This window comes from Choloepus didactylus, chromosome 8, assembly GCF_015220235.1.
Source record: "Choloepus didactylus isolate mChoDid1 chromosome 8, mChoDid1.pri, whole genome shotgun sequence".
In the NCBI taxonomy this organism is placed as follows: domain Eukaryota; kingdom Metazoa; phylum Chordata; class Mammalia; order Pilosa; family Megalonychidae; genus Choloepus; species Choloepus didactylus.
Genome location: NC_051314.1, coordinates 60083279 through 60088349, shown reverse-complemented (window position 1 = coordinate 60088349; position 5071 = coordinate 60083279). Strand labels below are relative to the sequence as shown.

Sequence of the window (5071 nt, the reverse complement as noted above, 5' to 3'; positions counted from 1 at the left end):
CATATTATCCACGTTTCAAGCTGTATGTTGGATATTTTTTTCCAAACGTTAGAACATCTTTTAATTGTTCAATCAAAAATTCCATCTGCTTTAGATATAGCAACTGATTCAATAGTTTTAATACTGCTAATCATGCTAATGCATGCTAGTCATACAACGATGAACATAAATTCACTTTTATGTTACTTTTCTGGACAGCTTTGTTGAATATGTTCATATAATATATTTAAAATATTTTATAAAAGATACATTGAAAAACTTCCTTGCTAAGTGGATCTGATGAAGCTCATATCCCTGTGTCCCATTTGCAGGATATATAGTCAAAATATTGTCTGTTTTAGGATTGGAAAATGGTGTAGCCACTGTGGAAAACAGTTTGGTGTTTCCTTAAAAAACTAAACATAGAATTACCTTATGACCTGGAAATTCCACTTCTAGGTATCCCAAAAATAATTGAAACAAGGAACCCAAACAGATACTTGTATACCAATGTTCTTAGAAGCATTATTCATTATAGTCAAAAGGTGGAAACAAATTCATTGTAGTCCAAAGGTGGACAGATGAATGGATAAACAAAATGTGGTGTATGCATACAGTGAAACATTATCCAGCCACATAAGGAATGAAATTCTGAAACATTCTATGGCATGTATGAACCGTGAAAGCATCATGTTGAGTGAAATTAGCCAGATGCAAAATGATAAATATTACAGGTTCCCACTTATAGAAAACAACTAAAATAAGCAAATTAATAGAGACAGAAAATAGACTAGAGGTTACCAGGGGTGGGGGAAGGAAGGAATAGGGAATTATTGCTTAATAGACACAGAGTTTCTGTTTGAGGTCATAAAAAAGTTTCGGTAATGTATGGTGCTGCTGGTAGCATGACACTGTGTTTATGATTAATTCCACTGAGTGTGAAAATGTTAAAACACTTAAAAATGATTATCATGGAAACTCTGTGTTATATATATATGTTACCATAGTAAAATAAAATTGTGTGTTCCACTCTCTCCAATTTTCAAAATTAGTCACCTTATGCAATACAAGCTTTTATTAAAAATAACCCAATGATAGAATATAATTATCTACTTCAAAAGGAAGAAACTGAAGAGATCTAGAATTCTATTCTTAAAACTTCCAAGCCTCAAATTGCAATTTTGTGGCAAATTACTAGGAGGTCAAAAGCAACATAAATCAAACTATTTTATCTTGTTTCAGTACTAGAACAGACTAGGCTCTTCCTAGAAGGAAAATCTGCTAAGAATGATCAAAGGCCACTTGATTCCTTGGATTCTGTTTCACAGTCTAGAGCTTGTGATATTTTGGGACATGAATCAAATTGGCTACAAGACTGAGGTAATTTTCTTACCAAAGTCATTCCTTTCCACCTGATCACTGCAGAAACAGGAAGTGAACAGAAGAAATGAAATAAGGATTGGATCTCTAATTCTAGTTCAGTAAAATACCTTGTGAGAATTAGCTAAATATTTCAAGCAAAAATGTGGTTTCATTTTTTGCATAAGTCAGCAACCAAAGAGCCAGAGTGGAAAATAGAATTCAGTGTTTCAAGTTTGGGGATTCAATACTGTTACAAATTCCAGTACATACCGTATGCTACCACTCGCCATGACATTTATTACAGAGCCAAAGAGGAATTCCTCTTTCTCACTCCCACTTCTTCTAGTTCCCTTCCTAACTATTCTATCATAAACATTTTTCTTAACAGCATGTTTTGTTTTTGTGCATCCAATATGCTATTTGAACTGCTTTTCCTTGAGCAGTATTGACATCCAGTGGAGAGTCTGAATAATTACAGGTGTGTCAAAATCCCCAAGGACTATAATCCAAAATGGATGTCTGATTTGAGATGAATATCACAAAATTTGGCAATAAAAATTAAATATCCTCATGAACACAATTCAACCAGAATAAAAGGAACAATAGCTTTAAAAGTAGCAAATGCATAGGAGAAAAGCTTCATGACCTGGGATTAGGCAAAGAGTTCTCAGACATGACACCAAATTGAACATGAAAATTAAAAGTTTTCACTGCAAAAGACACCATTAAGAGAATGAAGAGATAAGTCATAGATTGGGAGAAAATATTTGCAAATCACATATGGGATATTGACTCATGCATAGAATGTATGAAAAATTCTCAAAAATTCAACAGTAGGCAAACACTTCCACCCAAGATGAAGTAAGAGAGACTGGATTTACCCTCCTGGCTGAAACAACCAAAATAAAACAGGTAAAATAAATGAAACAACAGTTTTCAAGAAACTGGGCATCAGGCAATAAAGGACAGTAATCCTTTTTTTTTATTTTATTTTCTGCATGCTGACATCTTTATTAACACAGCTTAATCTGTCAAAGTCTGACTACAGACATGTTGATTATTTCCCTTTGGAATTGGTGAAATCAGAAAAAAATTAATTTGGGATATATACCATCAAAAAACAAATATTCACTTAATATGGTCTTATCTGTCTATGATATCAAAATTTTTCTTCTTCCCAAATAAAGGTCCTGAGAGAAATTCAAGATTCCTTAGAATGTAAAAACAATATGCCCTCTAAAGCAATGAGCTTGCAAAATGACGCAGCAGACTGCTAGACACACAATGTAAAAGGAACTTAATGTTCACTGAAAAAGGAAATTGGAACTAGGACCATAAACCTTTATGAGAATTTATAACAAGCCCTTTACCTAATTTACTTTTAGTAATTTCATAAATACCAAAGAGCAATTGGACATAATTTCAAATGAGAGTTAGCAAAAGTTTCTTTTTCCATAAAGCAAATCTTGTGAAACTTTCCCTTTTGAGCCTCCTCTGTTGTGTTGAAGACCTGCTGAGTTCTTTCAGATCTTTGCTTTGGTGGCTGGTTTCCAATCTGACTGGACTTTCCAGGTATGTGGTTCCTGCACAGGGTTTTCCTGTCACTGGATCTATGACTTTTCCCACTTTGAAAACAATCTCAGCTAGTTCATGCTTCATATGCTTCATTCATGGAATAGGTAATGCTTTGAGAAGCACAATATCCCCAACTGTGCACTGCTGGAGAGCATCATGAGCAAAGAAGGTTTTCCTCTTACTAAAATACTTTAATAAATAGTTATCCAGAATGAGCGTGGTCACTCTCACTTTAGCAGTTTTTTGCATTGCTGTCCCAATCACCTTCCCCACAATCCAATTGGCATGGACGGATGATCGAGTCATTGACATTATGTGGCTTTGGTCACCTCGGGGTTTCAGGACAGTAATCCTTGAATGAAGGGAAACAAATTAAGTGACCCCTATGATTTCCCAGATCACTGCCTTGAGAGAGTTTCCTGGTTGTAGTGCAAGGAATGGAATCCAGGCAAAGCCTGGCAAACCCCCTGAGATAAGGAGTTGAGTGCACAGGGAGACAAGGCAACTAGAGTCCACAAGACAAAGTCAAGTAAAGAATTTGTCTTATCCTTATTCTTCATGTATTTTCAGTCACTCGCATGAGGCCTGCTACATATTAAGGGCTCAAAAGATAATGGATGGATGGATGGATGGGTGAATGGCTGGATGGATGGGTGGATGGATGGATGGATGGATGAATGAGTGGATGAGTGGATGAGTGAATGGATCAGTAAATAAAACATTAAATGAATGTTGCAGAAAATAACCTGCAAGCTGGAGCAAGTTATGATGGCAAGATTTTTAAATAACATAAGAGAAGCACTTCTTGTTTGAAAGACCAGTTGATGTATTCCAACTATAAAAATCCTAATCTAACCTTTCATTAGTCAATACATTACCAATTTTATGTTGCATCCCAACCCTGGTCATGTATTTTTATACTCTGGGAGGAAATTATGCACTGACTTTGAAAGGCTTGTTTCAGAAGTCCAAGGGATGCTGTTATTTAGTGTTCTGTTTATGCTTGTTATAGGTTTCTGTCGTCGTTTCTTTCACTGATTCATAGCAGGACTAAACAGCAACTTTTGAACCAGTAAAGCATTCTGTTTAAGTCTTCCTTGATCCCTGTCTTAACTCTTCTACCTCAACATCAGCTTTTCAAAAGTTCCCTGAAAATATATGCTTCATTTAAATGGCCAGTCTTTGGCACACATGCTAGAAATTTAATACCAAAACCTTTGAGTAATCTCTCAAAGAGATTATCATCTTAAGGCTTTGGAAAGCCCAAAGTGATCTAATAATTTAATTCTACTTCCTTCTGGGCACACTTCCATGTCACATAAGCTTGAGCAACTGATACTTCTGTTAGCCATTCTAGATCTATGTATGCTAGATGTCCAAAGTTAATTCTAGTCTTCCTGGGAGCAGGTATGGAAGGAGTACAATTGTAGAATATTATAAGCAAAAATTGGAACTTCTGTTTTCTATTCATATTTCTTCTGTGACTTTCAGTAAATTTTGGGAATTGCCAGAAAATCAAAGAGGCTGAAAACTCTTCCACTTTTCATAAAAATACCCTCAGCAGTTGCCAAAACAAATGGATGTGAGCACATTCCTATTTATGACCAATGGAACTGATGCAATAATAGGAGCCAATCTGTGCTACAAACATTGTGTCAGGAAGGACTTTTCCAGAAGCCATAGAGCCCCACCCCAATCTTCTGCAGCATAAGCTTCAACAACAGGCATGAGACAGGATGCCATTGTATCTCCTTTTGTCTAAATTGCCTAGCACATTTAGCAGCTCCCTGTAGTGTCACAGAGATTCAATACTCAATCTTCTTGTCTCCATTCCAAACCCATTTATGTACCTTGCTTCCTGTCCCAGTGTTTAACTTTGTTTTGTTTATAACCAGGACTCTGCCTCTTTATCTTTAGACAATGCTTCATTTGGACTTTGTCCTTGTTTCTTGACTCTGGCTTTACCACTCAATACTGCCCTTCAGATCTTACTTTTCTTCCCAATCTTTAACCTATAGGTCAACCTTGACTCAACTCTGTGATGTTCCTGGGACCTCAGCCCAAGCAAAACATCCTGGATACATGAAATGATGAGTAATGCAACCACACTGAGAAGATACCTCATGACAAAATATAAAGAAAAGTGCAGAAAATG

At 36.0% G+C, this 5071-nt stretch overlaps 1 pseudogene; it reads right to left on the bottom strand.

The window, feature by feature from the left end:
• Positions 1 to 2763: 2763 nt before the first annotated feature.
• LOC119542648 lies at positions 2764 to 3237 on the bottom strand (annotated as a pseudogene).
• Positions 3238 to 5071: the final 1834 nt, after the last annotated feature.